This window comes from Camarhynchus parvulus, chromosome 20 (genome assembly GCF_901933205.1).
Source record: "Camarhynchus parvulus chromosome 20, STF_HiC, whole genome shotgun sequence".
NCBI lineage: Eukaryota > Metazoa > Chordata > Aves > Passeriformes > Thraupidae > Camarhynchus > Camarhynchus parvulus.
The window spans coordinates 8236468-8254132 of NC_044590.1; the positions used below are offsets into that span (position 1 = coordinate 8236468).

The 17665-nt window shown below is 41.7% G+C and overlaps 1 protein-coding gene across 5 annotated transcripts in view; it reads right to left on the bottom strand.

The window, feature by feature from the left end:
• EYA2 (EYA transcriptional coactivator and phosphatase 2) overlaps window positions 1-17665 on the bottom strand; it is an 88253-nt gene that overhangs the window by 59831 nt on the left and 10757 nt on the right. The window contains exon 1 of one of the 5 annotated variants that reach the window (XM_030963328.1): window positions 3813-4613. The exons of the other annotated variants lie outside the window; for them this stretch is intronic. The gene's annotated coding sequence lies outside the window, so the exon portion shown is untranslated. Of the gene's footprint in view, window positions 1-3812; window positions 4614-17665 lie in introns of those variants that run through there. 5 annotated transcript variants of the gene reach the window in all.

Below are 17665 nucleotides of genomic sequence, written 5' to 3' on the forward strand. Positions count from 1 at the left end.
CCCAGACTATGAGAATTTCTTCACCGTTTTGATTTACTTCTCAAACCTGTCAGAGTCCTGCAATGGCTCCAGCAACCCACTAAGAAAGGTAGGGCTGCCCCTTTATAACAGGCCTGTGTCAGCACCTCCGTTCTCAGCCTGTAAAGGAGGAGCACTTGGGGAATAATAATTCAGAAAGAGCTATGGGAAAAGAACTATGAAATGTAAGTTAGCAAAAGGACTTTGGATGTGAGGGAAAGTCTAGGATAACAGTACAGGTGAGGCTGGAGTGAGAATGACGTACTCTCTCCTTGGTTAAATCCCTCAAGTCAGACTTTCTCTGAGCAGAGAAGACAGCAAAGAGCTGTTGTGTGTGTAGAAGGTTGAAGAATCTCCGATTGCCTTGTTTTCCTTATCAATAAAAGAGCAGTGATGGTGATATCACAATGGCACTTTGAAAAGAACTGCTCTGTCAGTGCTACAAACTTGTAGAAGTACCAGGTTCACAAAGTTTAGACCATTCTGTGATCAACAGTGAATTTCTGGGTGGGTCATCTTCAAACATGTTGAGCCAAACCAGTTAATCCTTATAATATAACAAGAGCTGCTCCCCTCCTTTTGATGCTGCTTAAACACACTCCTGTCCACAAATGCTGTAGGCAAGGCTGGTCCAGCACTGCAAATGCAGCTGCTCACTCAACACCTTTTAACCCTGAAGCTGCTTCCCAAATGCATGGCCTGGATGAGGAAATCCAACCATACTCTGATACACCTTCCCTGTTTAGATACCAAGTAAATCAGGTTACCAATCTGGATTTAGCAAATACATGGTTACATAAATCAAATTCATAAACTTCTAATGTTCCCTTAGTTGCAATCCTTCCTCTTTGAGAAGAACAGAGGATACTCCTGGAAGACAGGCTGTCACTCAGCTGAACTTCAAGAAGTTATCCTTCCCTCCTCTTCTCCACAGATATAACTAAAGCCACCTTTCCCCTCTGTTCTTGACTCATAAAAAAATAAAAATCAACTGTCATTATGCATAATCTTTCTGTAGTGAAAGTTGGTTACCTCACCAGTAGGAATACTGAAATGTCAATTTTTTTGTTCTTCTATCTAAAACTGGAAGGCTCAAAAGGGACAAACTGAATCAAGAGGTTGGCTGACAATGGCAGTTTATAGATAAAAGTGCAGCAGATTTCTTGTTTTAAAGAGCTACAGCACAAATGCAGCGAGCAAAGTAGCAAAATGTAATTGCTACTCATCTTGGAGATGTTAGGAGAAAAAAGGACAATAATCAAAAGCAATGCTTGAGCAAACTGCACTTTGTTACTCATACCAATTAATAGTGTGGAAACAGCCAAGAGGAACAGGAGTCTACTCAGAGCAAATGCTCACAATGTTTTCCTTGATATTAACTCCATTAATAATTTGTTTCTGTAGGTATTTGAAAGTCAGGCTAAAATAACAACACGGGAATAACAAATGGGACAGCATGATTCACTTTGTATGTTCAGGTGGGCCAAGGTCTGATTTCCTATGAGTTTTGGTGGGATAATAGGCTGAAGCTTTTTTCTTTAAGCCCAGGTGAAAGTTAACCCGGGCCCGAGTTCCCAAAGCTGTTGGCTGTTAGGTTTATTTTCAAGACAGAGGGAAGGAATATTTGCAGGGATAACCAGAGGATATTAACAAAGAGGCGTCACAGAGATCCTGCCATCCAGTCACTGATGCTCTGCAGGACAGCACGGTAGTGAAAACCCCAAATAAAACAAATGCACCAACCCAATGCCATGCACACAAATGTCCCTGTTTTCCTTTGCAAAGCCGGATCTGATAATGAAAAACACTTCCTGGAAGTGCCATTTTATGATATTAAACAGGCCTCAAATAACTTAACAAAGTACAGAGGGACACTGACATTTGAACTGCAGGAGTTTTGTTTTCCATCTTGTTTTTCCCCACTGTGAATATTGCATTTGAATAACTGAAATTTTTAAAATCTCTTTTCCTCCTTTCAGCATGATGTAATGCAAGTGTTGCACAAGAATAACAATGTAGAGCTACTGCTGCTGGAGCCAAGTTTGGCACCAGGAGAGATTAGGGTTGGCACCATACACCATGATCTTTAAAATAAATTTGGCAGCCCTGCTCTTGCCACTGCTGCCATAAACAGCAGTCATGGCAGTAAATAGAAAAGTGCTGAAAGAGACCGTGAGTTTGTAACTGGAACAAAGATGCCCATTAGCCAACCACTTAATCTAACACCTTCTCATATATGAAAAGTAAAGAGTTTTACAATGGCATGTCAAAATTAGCAGCAGTAGCAGGGACCAAAGTGTAACATAACAGTGCCTTTCATCTGTCCATCACACCAAATTGAGCCTACAAAACCCACCAGCCAGCTACCTGTCAGCCAGGAGAATTAACATGCACAACTGCAAGTTCCACCAGATTATTCAAAGAAAAATACTTGATCTATACAAGAGCACATCTGTCTCAACAAATTTTCTCTTTCCAGTACTTTTCAGTTATGCTTTCCCGGGAGGACATTTGCTCCTATTCAGTGATGCTGGAACAGCTCTCTGGAAAGAGGCACATATGTGTGTTTTTCTTCTTTAAATGCAGATGGAACAGAGGAGAAATGCAAGGTTTCCTCACTGTATCCCTCCTGGCTTGAACTGAGTAAGCGTGGGCTGATTTTCTCTGCTCTATAAAAGGAGCCTGATGATTTGTGATGTGGACATCTGTCTGCAACTGGACAGATGCCACCAGCTTATTTCACACAGACAACTAGACAGCCGTGTAATAGCAGCATCTTTCAATTGCTACTTCATTTTTTTAAAGAAACCTCATTACCTAGCAGAAAAACTCCATATTCCATCCCAGATTTCACTAAATTTAAAAATTCTTTAAGCACCAACTCTCAAATAAGGGACCCCCTTCGCCTGTTAGATAAGAGTCAGAAGCATGTGTGGTGCTGTGACAGCTTTTTGTCACTTGGTCAGCACTAAAACATGTAAGAACATTCAAGGCAGATTTCAAGCAGTAACTTTCACCAGCAGTACCAACAAGCACTCCTAATGGGGTAGCCAGCATGATGTTTGTGTAGGGAGGCACACACAAGTTACAGATTTCTTTTTGCAGCTTTGTTTTAAGGTGAAAATGCACTTTTCCCCCTCACTACCAAAAATCAAACAAAATGAAAAAAATAGGGTCTGATTACTATGACCTAACTTATTTTCTGATGCCTTCAAATTCTTCAAAAATCCTGTCAAATCCAAAAACAAAGGGCAACTTTCAGTGGCCACAAACCATGGTATCTTTTATTAGATATTCACAGCTTCAGTGACAAAACTAGCATCTTAAAGCCCATTTTGTTTCTCTAATGAGCACTTTGTTCCTATATTATACACCACTCACCCTTGGGAGCCCCAGTGCAACTCTTGAGAAGCCACTCTGTGCACAGCTCCTCACCTCTGAGGCCACATGTCAATAGGAACCAATTTGGGGCTGCTGGGAACAAGAGGGATCCAAACCAGCAAGAGGCAACTATGCCATTCACAGATAATTCCAGATCATTCCTTGCAGGTACAGAAAATGGCAGCTCCTGGAGTTTGTTCAGATAATCTAAGAAAAGTGCTTTATCATCTGTACAGATTAAAAAATCCAGCTGCAAGTAAAAACCAACATTTACTGCTTGGATATTTGAGAGCAAGCTCACATGTACCATGGAGAAGGTGACTGGCTTAGAATTAGAACTCAGATTTGATCTGCAATTTCCTTAGCTTAAAGGCAAATTTCACTCACACACACAGGACTTCAAAGGCCCTCACCTTTCCACAGCCCAGAGGAGCAGCCTGACAGCCTGGTTCAACAGTGGATGTGTTTCCTGACATTGGATTAACTTCAGCTCATCACCTTCAGTGTAGCTTCTCTCTGACACTTTTATGGAGTAACTTCCAACACAGACAAAAGAACCAAAGTCATTTCTTGCCTCCAGCTGCTACAGATATGTCCAAGTCACTCACAAGCAGCATGCAAAGATGCTCTTGCTGACTCCAACTGTTTGCAGAATGAGTTACCAGAAAATTTAAAAAATGAAATCAACAGTGCAAAATATATGAATGCTGTGCTTGGCTTCCAAAAGAAATACAGCAGCTCACCTCTTTTTCCCCTTCACAGAAAATCAGATAACTCTAGTGAAAAAAAAACAAGGAAAAAGGTGACCGTGCCTAATTTCAGATCGTGTTTTGCTTTTTTTCTTTTTTAAATTAGTGCATATACAGGACTAATACAAAAATTGGAGCAAAGGTATCTGAGCTCAAGCAAATTACAGTTCTACATTGATTTCCCTCAACCACTAATTAGAGAGCCACCTTAAAATTCTAACACAAATAGAACTGCTATTAGAAAAAGAATTTACTTTATTTCTCTCGATTGGAATGTCAGAAATGGTAAGTTTGATGCCATGATCCAGTGGCCAGGGCTCTCATAAGGGAGCCTTGGATTCAGCCCTGTGTCAGCCGCAGTTTTCCTGTTACCAGAGTAGTTTACAAAGCCAACTCCTATTTAACCTGGTTACCTCTATTCCCCTCCTCTGTAAAACAGGGGTTTCTGCATTTTTCCACTTCTGAGCATGCTGATCTCAAAATTATAAAGACAACATGCTGCACTCAGGTAAATCAGCACAAGGATATGAGGAAGAAAAACATATAAACACCAAAGACAGAAAAGCAGCCCTACACCTACAAAAAATGTCATGAAACCAGTGTATGTCTGATGTTTGCTTACCACTTCAGAACCTTTCTCTGCTCAAAAAATTCCATGAAAAATGCCATGAAACCAGTGTATTTCTGACTTTTGCTCACCACTTCAGAACCCTTCTCTGCTCTTGTGCCCCTGCAGGGAGCAGGCACTGCCTGCAGTTGTCAGCGCCAAACAGAAGCCCAAGTCTCACATTCCTACTCCCTCCTAGACCACATAACATCCCTCCTCATTCCAGCACCCAACTTCTGCAGGGTTAAACTCCCTTTTAATTCACATTTGGCTGCGTAACTCTTCATGTCACTGCAGTTGGTCTGTCCCTGTCTGGAGCAGGAGGTGCCAGGTTTGTGCATCTCCTGCTCGCACATGTCCTGCCGCGCTCCACATGCAGCATGACCAATGTGCTAACCCCTGGACAGCTGCTGGTTTTACAGGCTGTCATCACAAAGGCTGCCTGTGTGCCTGCTTGGAGGGGTTTGATTCTTTAGGAGCCCAGAAACTGCATTCATTCAGTTCAGCACCAAATGTAAGCGTGGAATTGAAATGCCGCAATTAAGAGAAATGGCCTTGCTTAGTTCAGCTTCTAATCACAAACTAGCACTGGGGCATCATCTGATGTCTTAAAATCCTGCACTTCAAACACAGATCCTGAAGGTTCTTAGGGTGCATTTTCAGCAATAGATATTGCAGAGTAAATGGGTGCAAAGATTCCAAACTGCAAGGTCTCGCAAGGGAGGACAACACATGCCAGAACCTCCATTGCCTAAACTCATCTAGGAACTGCTTCCTTAGTGTTCATGTACCAGTGGGTGAAAGCTAAGAAAGACAAAAATCATTAAGAAAATAGCACAAAATAAGAAGAATGTGTGACACAGAAGTAAAAAAGCTCCTGGGATGTGGGCTTGAGAAAAGCCTTTTGAAGTGCTGTGGAGTACGACTGAAAAACAGAATTTCTGAAACCTTTCTGTGCACTGGATTAAAAAAGAAAAAACAAACCAAACTAACCCAAACAAAACCCACAAAAACTTTCAGTACAATTTCTAAACAAACAAAACAAGTTTCTGCTAGAATTACACTCCATCTATTTCCCTCTAATTCTTGTGGACTGCCCACAAAAACTTGAGTTTCTGGCTTGTTGGAGAGAAGTTAACAACATCTAATTGAAAAAGGCAACGTTTTCCTTGTCCTGCCACATACCACTTTGCCAGTAAATACGTGAGACAAATAATATGAAAAGCATGTACACACACCTTAAGCAAAAGTCCAAGTTTTAAGAACAGTCTGACAGGGAAAGCTGTAAGAGTTAAGATTTTTCTCAAAGCTAAGCATACATTTTTCCATGCAAGCAGCTGAATCATGGATATTTTAAAGAATAGTTTATTAAGCACAATATAGCATATCTCCTACTCAGGTCTATAAAATATGTCCAGTGCTGCACAAAGCATTAAAAAGCATTTAAATCTGGAACTTGCTGGCATCCACTGGCACAGCAGAAGAATTGAGAGAACTAATCTAACAGCTGTCTGGAAATACAGCAGATTTATACCAAGGGTTTAGTCATTAACTGTAGTTATCTGACTTACACCAGAACACTGAATGAGCAGTGGTGGTCTCCAGATTAATGCAATGTATGACAACCTCCAAAATACAGCCCTGGCTCCAGGATGCTGAAATTAATTGCTTTGCTTCTTAGTGGAAGCATTCCAGTCTGGTTCATAAAAAAGTGGAGTCCAAGGAAAAAGCCAAATAAAGGCATGCACAGAATGGGTTTATTAGTCTTCTGCATTGCTAGAGAAATGAATTTGCAGGCTACACACAGCAACTGAAAAATTGGCATGATTTAACAGCCCAACGCTTATTTTGGCTCCTTGTATACACTTGTATTTATTTTTTAAAGGGCAAAGGAGATAACACCAGAGAAGCAGAGGGACAAACAGCATCCTTAGCTGTATGGAAACTTACATCTAAGTATGCATTTGAGACTACAGCGTATGGCAAATATTGCTAATTGGGTTAGAATACAAATGTCAAGTCTGGTGAATTCAAGGGAAAAACAGTTGTGTGAATACCACAAGAATCTATTAATAACTGAGCATATAAATGAAATTCTAGAAAGGCTGGCAAAATTACCCTTGGTTACACCAAAACTTTGGGATCCTGCCAAGAAAAGCTCTATGTTTTTTTGACATGAGTATTCAGGTGGGTGGAATTCCAGGGGAACTTCACTCCAAAAAGAGATTTTCCTGTGGTACCTCCTAACACCTCCACTCTTCCTGATGACCACGTGCTCTCCAGGGCTGGAGGAGAGCTGAGATGGCACTTGGGAGGCAACTGGGAAACCTCCTGTAGATAAGTCTTGTGAGGGATGACACTGAAAGGTTCAGAAGCAGAAATCACTCCACATTCTGCCAACAGCAAGGCAAGTTGCTGAGAAGCTTTTCACTGTCGTTTTGCTTAACAGTTTTTAAAGACTGATATTTTTAAAGACTGCTATCAAGGACAACACTGAGGTAATGTGAAAGCTGAGCCTGGCTGCTCCTCTCCACCTCCCATCCCCCAGGACATTCTCCCTGCAGTTTATTTGGCACAGAGTCTCATCCAACATTGCTACCCAAGAGTTCCTGAGCACGATTAATCTGCTAAGGATACAAATCTCCAAACAGCACGTTAGTCCTGCTGATGATTTATGAAATGCCAGAGATCATTCTCTCACCGTTGATAAGCTCTTGGTTTTGTATCAAACCTCTTGCAATTTCTAAGGCCATTCTTGACTCTGCATCACTCCCAGACAGGGCAGGGGCAGAGCTGCAGCAAGGATTTCTGTAATGAACTGCAGGTTATGTATACACACAAATAAAACAGAGGGCCAGGTTATGAATTCTTGCATACTTCCATATGTAAAAAGCTCAGAGTGTGCTTTGGAGCAGGGACAAGCCTCACTAGGCAAACACCCTGCTTGGGCTGCTCTCCTCCCAGGATGCAAGCACTCACCAGCAATTGCAAAATTAGGCAACGTTTCCTTTTCTCAACTGCTCAAAATATTGTCCTTGGCACCCCACTGGCCCAAGATACAAGAACAGAGAATCCAAATACAGTCTCAGAAACTTCAGTAGTTTTTCATATTTCTTTGCCAGACATTGCCTATGCCGTACAACCCACCTGAAACCCACAATACCCCAAGAGTTACTCAAATCCCAGCACATCCTTGACCAGAAGACACTAGTGATGCCCAACTGCCCTCAGCTATGATTTTATTCCTTTGATCAATACAGATTATGGTTTTCTTTTACAAGCAACATTTGCTGTCAGATTCTGTTTCCTTGTGTTCATTCTCCACATTTATGCAGACTGTAAGTTATTTTTACCTATGTGGAATAACCACAGATAGCTGAAAATATTTAAGATATGAGATCTTCACTATGAACAGCCAAGAATCCTACAGCTGCTCTTTTTGTTCTGACAAGTTAGCCCTTGCTTAACAAAAACACTTCAAAACTGGAACAGTTGGGGTTGATAGGACAGTTTTTGGAACTTTTCCTCAATCTTAAGGGCTGGCATTAGCTACTAATTCCTGTAACAGGAGGCTACCACGAGACATCTCTGCTGAGTTCCATTTGTTTTCCTGTTGCCTGTCTCCCCATTGCATTTACTTGTGCTGAGACAGAGCTGGAGCTCTATCCAGCTTTGCTGTCTCTAAAAGGAGACATTAATTTAATTTGTAGGCATTAATCAGCATGCCATCCCTCAGGGTGTGCATGCCCAGGGTTAGCCAGGGGGATTTTCCACTCGTGGTGCCTCCAAAGTCAGATGTTTGAACCACCTTGCACACCACAAACTTGGGGTCACTCCAGGCCTGCCCTGCATTCTTTCCCAGCACAGAAACAAGTCAGGATTCTATGCATAAACAAGTGATTTTTATTTGGTAAAAAGCTTTTCAGTCCTGTCGCTATTCCTTGTGCACATTTGTGTCACTGAAATATTTCAAACAAGCAACTCGGTAATGCCATGTATCTCTCTGCCCTGTTCCAAGTGTAGAATCTTCTCTAAGGCTCTCCAGATTATGACATTGCACTAAGACAACTTCTCATCACCTCCAAGTCACTATTACAAGCCAGTGAGAGGTATAAAACCTGAATTTAGAATCTGGGTACAAAGAGAAGTAACGGGAAGGAGCAAACAAGATTTAGGAATTTGTTATGAAATTCAGACCTTCCATTCCTATAATAACTGGAGCAATCTGGAACTGAACTGCATATATACTACCCAAATATTTGCTTTCTTTTTACTTTATCATAAAAACTGATTAATGTGTGGGCATTTAACATTAGGGCACTGTCAGTTATAAAACAAGACTTGTATATTTGACGGAAAAGCCATTTCAAACCTGCAGTTTGTTTTGTAAATCAGTGTAACTCTGGTTGCATTTAATAAGCGTGAGAAACAGAGAATTTTACATATACTTGTTTTAATGTACTTCTGTGCTCAGACAAGCCTCAGAGCTTTGGTTGTTTCACCTCTACCGTTCTGCCCACAAGCTGGTAAAACCATTATTGCCACAGAAACCTCACAGGAGCAATAAAACAAACAAACAAACCAACCCAAGAGCCCACCAAAACCTAAAATCAAAACAACCTATCTTCATCTGCATGCACAGTCTGACTGAAAAACACCCATGCAATCAAGCTACAATTAGCTCCTGACACCATGAGCAGCCTCTGATGTCAGAGATCACCTGCAGTGCATGAGGCTTTTAAAACTAAACATTTCTTTTCACTCTGGGCTCTGCCTTGGTTCTCTGCCTGCAGCCCAACATGAATTGTAACTGCAGGCACAGAGGTGAGGCTGTGGGACCAACCCTGCTGCATCCCTGGAAGCAGAAATGTTTGAGCAAAGGTGAGGAGGTCGGAAAAGGGCAAAGTCCCAAGTAATTTTAAGTGGTTCAGCTAAGTAGGGAAGGCTAATGGGAAACCATTTTAATTTGTTACAGTCATCCCCAGCGAATAAAAGGACAACGTTTTTCTTCAGCAGCTTGATTACAAAGCAGTAAATCCCTCTGTGCATATAAAAGATCTATGAACACTATAGATCAAATGTCAAAAAAAGATTTGTACTTTGTGTTGGGAACAGTTTTAGATACTCAATCATCCTCATTTTTAAATACTTCCAACAATTATTTTCTCCCTAGAAACAGACACATGTAAGTAATTCTGCCATTCTCATCTACAAAGACACAAAGTAGTGACATTTTTGCAGCAAACACTTTTGGACCTTCTCTTTCCATAAACATCTAAAAGAAACAGTTTTGAGAACAGAAACACATAATCTTTCCCTCTCTCCCAACAACACTGACTCTTGTTAGTAACAAAAATTGATGCTGCTTCAAGTACTGGCTGCAATCTCTGCTTTACAGACCCCAGGCAGCAGCAAACACGCAAACAAGGCACAGCTCAAGGTGACAATATTCCCCAGCAGCAGAAATATCTTGAAGTAAGAATTATGCCAGAATAGGATTGTTCTCCAGTTGCTGACATGGTTTTTGTGCAGTGTATCAGTTTCTTTTTCCCTGACAAACTGCCAGTTCTGATAGACCCACGAGCCAGCATACAACCTATTTCATGCACTCATCTAAGGTGGGATGGAAAAGCATTTAAAACAGTGAAAGTTGTAGCTGTACAGCCACAGGTTCTTTTACAAAATGAGGATTTTTTTTTTTAGTTGGAAGCAGAAGTTTTAGGCATAGAAGTAAAATGTTCAGCCATTAGGAATTATTAAGCTTTTCTAAAGATCTATAATTCAGAGGCAAACCCCAAATATTTGGTTTATTTCTTAACAAAATAGTGACCTGGTCATGGCAATTTGTATCTTGTGCCCACATGGGTTTTTTCTCTGGTCATAAGAAATAAATACTCTGAAGTAAGAAGTGTTTTAATTACATCTACATTCACAGCAGGTCTTGGACCTCTACCTGCTGCTGTATTCAACAAGCACCACACACTGAACCACAAAACTCTGTAACGTAGACTCAGCACTGCATGCTAAATAGTTCTGTCCACTCAACTTAGCCGAAACCTTCCTGTACTGAGTCTGCCTTTTGATGAGGAACTTCAACCAGCCCTGCAACTGTGGAAACCCTTGAGGGAAAAAATCCTGACAGCCCCCAGGGACTGCTTGGGAGAGATGTTACACCATGGCTCAGCACACACTTGCACCAGGACACGGGGCCCTTACAGCAGCATAAGCACGTTGCCAACAGCTCAGCCACGGGGTGGCAAAGCTCCCTGACAGCTTTATTCACCTTTTCTTACTCAGGGACAAAATTCTGCTGGTGGCACCTCAAGTGCACAAAGTATCCCTGCTGCCTGAGGCACTCACACCAACATTTCTCCCCTCCAGTATCTTGAACTAACACTGCTTGTGGCATCCTCAGCCAGGTTTTGGAGAGGTCAGCTCTGTCTTTAACAAACTTTTCTATACAGAGGCAAAGCTGTATGTCACATGCAGTGTAATTTTTAAGAGGCTGAATTTTAAAACTTTTAATCCATTTATTGTCAGTAACAAATTTTACAGCAGTTTGGATGGGTGGATATTGACCCCTGGCCAAAGCAGGCTCTGGTGTTTGCGTTCTGTCTGCCCACAACACCGCCTGTCACTTCTACTGGCTGAAATGTTCTCTGGTGTGGTTTTGCAGAGTGTCCCTCCCGGCTGTGGGCTACACACCACCAGTTGGGTTCCAGCTCATATATGGCCCTTCTGAGCTCATGGGGAGCAAGGGGAAGGAGTGAGAACAACAGGGGATGGGACCCAAAGCTAAATAAATCAACGTTGCTTTGATCCTTTGGGATGAGGATGCTGTAAAAACACATGGTTATTAGAACTGTGATTTTATTGCTTAAAGAGTTGGTTATTGGCACTGTATTTCAGCATGAACTTACATGATGGTACTAAGTACAAAGTGTTCATTCTGTTTGTGGCTATAGGAATTAATCTCTTCCATGTGCAGAGAGGGTGTGTGATAATTCAGCTGAGATTCCTGTTGGTAGTCTGGGCAAGCACCCACCAGCTGCAGGGCTTTCAACAATGCACAGCTCCAGCTCCAAGAACAAATGATGTAACTAACACCCCTCTGAGTGCTGCCCAGCAGGGCCACAGCAGCCTGCTCACTTCAGGGTCTTCATCCAAGCAGGTTGTCAGAAACCCGAAAACCTGAAACTAAAAGGTGAGTTTCTCTCCAAACACTCCAACACTTAACTCTGGACAGGATTCAACAGCTAATGGACACTGAATGAAATGGTATGGTTCTAATAGCTTGCATTTGCCTCGATAATAAGAAAAGGTCTGATCCTGATTATTAAAAATGAAAAACTAATTTGCAATGTTTATGTGGATGGCAGCTTTATATGCATGATAGAAATGGTCCAACTGCCTTTACAATCCAGCTGGAACAAAGTTTTCATTTTTCTTTTTCATGAAATTTCATTTATTATGAGCACTGCGTCTCAGTAAGGCAGCTGTTGGCAGCAGGATGTGAAATTTAAGTTAAGCTGGTTAGCACCAAGAGCCAAGATATAATATGTTTTTGTCAGAGAGAAGTTTTCCTTGTATATATGCAGTAATTAAAATGGTTTGTCAGTCAATCCTATCAACCCCCCCTGAAGGAAGAGATAATGCTATTTCAAAATACAACTTACAAATTGCAACCAAGAAACTGGGATTGCTACAGCTCATTTCAGAGAGGTCTTAAGTAGGCAATGCACCAATGACTTCAGAAATTAGGGATACCTGGTCTTCATCACTGTCCTACTAATACAGTGTTGGATTTTGGGCAAGTCACTTCTGACAGGATTCCAAATGGGAATTAAATAAGGATCAGTGTGTTACTATTATACACTGAGGATGTCTCATACAGCCTGCACCTGGAGGAAATTGTCCTGGGCTCCTATGACTGGGGCAAGCACTCCTGTCATTCAGTACATAACCATGATTCTCCTCCGGCTTCTCTGTAGAAAAGAAAGCAGCAGTAAACTTCACATCTTCCTCTGAACCTCCTCTGGAATGTGTTTAAGATGCACATTTCAAAAATACCTACCTAAAACTGCCTTTGGAAAACAGGTGGATGAACGGGACAGGACTTGGCACATGCTGTTGGGAAGTTCAAGCCACATAAGGGTTGAAATTTTATAAATTAAGTAAAAGAGAACATAAAAAACCCCATGTAAACTGAAGTATTAAGCTGATCAATCCTCAACAGCTACAATGACTACTTGCAAATTGGCCTCTTTCCCAAATTGTTGCCTGAAAGTTCAATTATCCAGAGTAATGGCAAAACTGTATCATCATCTATCCTGGGATTTGATTAATTCCTATTGATTGTAAACATTCAGAAGCTTTACTACTGACCAAAGACACAACCTGTCCCTGGGCCAGCCACAACCTCACCAACAAACTCATCTTTTACTGTTTTTCTACTGGATGAACTTGCTGATCCAGCCCGCAGCACATCAATGGCACCATCACCGAGGAGGAGACGGGAACACAGAGCCAGGCTGAGCAGGACACAGCCAGATAATCCAGCCTGGAACTGTGATATATTTTTGTCATACATGGGATCTATCAGCACCATTGCTTCAGGAGGGTCCCACTGCCCGTTGGATGACTGTAGTTCCACCTAAGACAAACCCAAATTACTCCCCTGTTCAGGTGACAGCTACCTGCAGTTCCCTGTAAACAGAGAATTACAATTAAATACTCCAACACAGCTGAAGTCGGCACCACTTTTACCATTATAATGTTACCTGACAAACAGATTAATTTAATGGCTTTGAGGACTCTGCACATACCACCTAATCCATAAATTATACTCATACACAGACTTTTAAGCAATTCTTATTTGATAACTACTTTAGGTATTTGCAGCACTTTGGGTGTTTACCTCTTGTCATGCTTACAGCTTGACAGCCATCTACTGCAGATAAAAACAGAGCCAAAAAGTTCAACTAGAGAACCAGAAAATTAAATTGCATTCAGGGATGGGTGGGAGGCTGCTCACTGACATTTAGTATCAGTGAACACAGTGGCTGGCTTCAGGGTACTTGCAAGTATTTTTAAGCCAAAGAAAGCTTAACAGGTTCTTTCCTCCAAGCAATTCTTTCTCTGAGGAGTTTTTAAAGGGATAAGCATTAGGATTTACTCTTCTGAGATTACATGCATTGTTAAAGACAACTGGATTTTATCTCTTTTGTATTGGAAAAAAAATAAATCTGCCTTGTCAGTATCTAGAGGGTTAAAATCCTCAGATTAAATATGCATTTAGTACATTCAAAAAGATGAGAGCTGGTGGCCATCACTCCACAAGTACTGCCTCCAAATACACACTCACAGATTTACAGCAATATAAAAATACAAGGCTGGCAAGAAACTGAAATGAGAATAAAACACATATGAATCATGCACAGAACTAATTAAACATGAAAATTATCTTCACAGTCACTTACCTTCACCATTGTAAGTTAACATTCAGCAGAAGAAATTTGAGAAGTGTATTTTAGACATGTGCAATCTGGGAGTAATATTTCTTTTAAACTCATGTCAGGATAACACAGCTTCCTTTCCAAGCACTGATTATTTTGGGCTCTCCTAAGTGAAGCGAAAAATGCTTAAGACTGAACACAAGCCTTGGCTGACAGCACTTAAGTGAGCCTGGAAATCTTCAAATTTGCCGTGCTGGGAACTGCTGTGTAACTTCTAGGCTAAGGCTTCAGGGCAAAGCATACCTATATTCCATCCACTCACAAGTTAAAGAAATCAGATTTTGGCAACTCAACTCCTACTTCCTTTTGCATAAGTAATACACCAACATCTGAGCACCCGACTGTTCACTGTCAGGGGACCATGTGAAAAACACCTCAACAAATCACATCCCAGCTATTTCTTCTTTACCAACATTTAATTTGCAGAATCCAATCCAAATAGCACTTCCAAAAGTCACAAGGGTATATCAGCCACTTCAGGCACTACAAAAATAAACACAACAAAATTTGGAGCTTGCTTTTCAGTGATGCTGAAAAACCCCTGTATGAAATAACTTCCACAAGTAAACGCCAAGAGTAATTACAAAATTTTGAGTTCCAGAGACTACAACATTGCAGGTTCCATTCTGCTTCTTCTGGTAATGGTATTTGCATCAAGGATGAGAGCATCCACTTGAGGAAAGACAGAGAGCGCGGTGTTGGCACAACAAAACTCTTTCATTAAGGAGACATCTGGGCCATTAAGAGCAGTCTGCTGGGGAAGGCTGCACCTCGCTAGATTGGGTTTCAAACCAAGTTCTCCATGAGGTGTTGAGCAAAAGAGAATTGGCTGCAAGCAGGACAACACAGGCCTGGTGGGTTTTGTTTACTGTGCAGTTGAAGGACCACTAAATGATTAATGAAGGGCTGACAGCTTCTTTGGAGAGTAGCAGACAACATTTTGGGGCAAGACTTTGGCTTGTCAGGTTAAACATAAAAATGCTTACATAGAGCTCTCTTTCCTGAGCTCACTTGCTGTTCAAATGACTTTTCTAACTTGCTTCCCAGGACAAGAACATAAATGTAAGGCTATCTTGAGGAGAAAAAAGAAGCACAACAAAATGTTAAGTTTGCCAGAGCATCTGGCACATTCATATGTGCGAAAACACCAGCAGCACACTTTCATTACCACCTTGTTAGCAACTACAGGCAAATCTTCAGCAAGATCCCTCTCAAAGTAAACCTAATTCCACTGAGAACAGCAGGATCATTTACCCTCCTCAGAAAACCTCTGCCCTGCACTCTCCAGGCTGTTCCTAAGCACAGAGCTGCCATCACCATCAGGAATGGCGAGTGGCTCTTAAGGAACTGAACATGCCTTCCTTTGGAGCATAAATAAGGTAAAAAAATGCTGCCATGCAAGCTTAAGGTTGATAGCTGAAAAGCCCTGAAGCCCAACATATCAAGAAAATTTTATATGTTATTTAAGCCTTGGATGCATGATTAAAATCAAGAGGATGGCCGCCACTTGTTGGCAAGACCATCTCACCTATTTCTACACTTTAGATATGAATATTAATAGAATACAGGCAAAAACCCACAAACATTAAAGAAGATTTGGCTTCTGGAGAGGAAGGGGAGAAGTCCCCTACAGGAGCCTTTCCAGTCTTCAGAGCAGTTACAAATTTTTTGGCAACTTAAAATCAAAAAACACACTTAAGAAAACATATCTAGGAAATGTAAGATTCTGAACATGCAAAAAAAGTGTCCCTAGTTCAGGAATTCATGTAAAAGACAACACATTTCACAGCCAGCATATTACCATACAAGTACAACTACATTTTCAATCAAAATCATTCCCCAAGCTGACTCTGTTTTGCCCGTGATGGGAGATAGTGAGTAATCTCCCTGTTCTTATATTGACCCTTGAGCTTTTTTTTCATATTTTCTCCCCTGACCTGTTGAGGATGGGGAGCAGGTGAGGAGCTGGGTGGACATCTGGCCACCCTCAACCCAGCACACACGCAAGAGTGTTTGTTACCTCAGTACTCTGACTGAAGAATACACTATAACTGGAAGAAATGCAGCAAATCCCATAAATTTCCTTTCCAATAATCTCCTCCTGACAGAACATAAAATCCTGCATTTCTCCAACTAACCATAGAACGGCAGAGATTAAATCTTCCCAGTGAGAAACAGAGCAGTGTTACCACGGCCTGGAGTCTGCAGGACATGTGTGACATAAACACCTCTACCACAAAGCTGTTGGGCAGGTTGTTTCCAACATTCATGGTGTTTGTTGGGCAGGTTGTTTCCAACATTCATGGTGCTTGTTGGGCAGGTTGTTCCCAACATTCATGTTGTTTGGTGCAGCACTCACTTCTCCTTCCCAAATCTCTAACACCACTGGAGTCCTAACACTGAATCACCACTTCTGTCATAGATATCTACTGCAAGCACTCATCCCAAGCAACTTTTTGGGCTTGGACTAAACCAGAAAGCCCTCAAGAAGCAGGAGTGCTGCTGCTGCAGGCTCGGCAGCTTGTTTCTTAGGGGGGAGAGACTGAAATCCTTACTTCACTCTCCCCTGGGACTGCGTTGGCTCACATTCCCCCTCACTCCAAGCTGCTGGAAACGGCAGCACTGGAAGGACAAGAGCTGAGTTAAAATTTTGTAACTGCAGCAAAGGCAAAGTGAGGACACCACACCAGTCTCTGAACACTGGAGTAACTTTCTGTTGGGAAAAATGACTTGTCAAAACACTGATGTGGCACAAACACCGCGCTCTCTGCTGAAAGGTTCGAGCTGCAGATATTCCCTAGCAGCTTTTTCACCCAAGCCTTGCATTCAATTCCTTTAACACCATGATAAAGAATAAAAGGCATCAGTAAGCAGAGTGTGGCTGGTTTTTTTTAGCAATGCAGTTCCTCCTGCAGCAGTCTCCAGGCTGCAGGATGTGCAGCTGGGAGCAGAGCTGGGCATTGCTGTGTGCCAGAGCTCCTTGCTGGGAGCCCTGTCAGTGACTTCCCTCCTCAGACATGTCCCCACGAATTCCACTGAAGCCTGCAGGTAAAATCCTTCCCCAGGCATTTTACCCTGATTGATAGCTTTAGAGCCTTCCTTCACACGACTTAGGCTGCTTTCCAGACCTTTATTTTTTCTCCTTTTTGTAACTGTCTCCAACGGGAAGTTGCACTCGGTTTGTTCACCGTACGTTTCTCTTAGAACTGACATCTCTGCATTGTAATGAAGGAACCCCTGGGTATTAGTGACAAATTAGTCACCAGCTAAAGAATATTTTCTTTTCATTTCTATACCAGGTGGAAGATATTAAAATCTCGAGAGGAATTTCACCTGCTCTGCTACAATAAATCATCACACAATTTTCTTTTAAAGTGACTTAATTTTACTGCCTC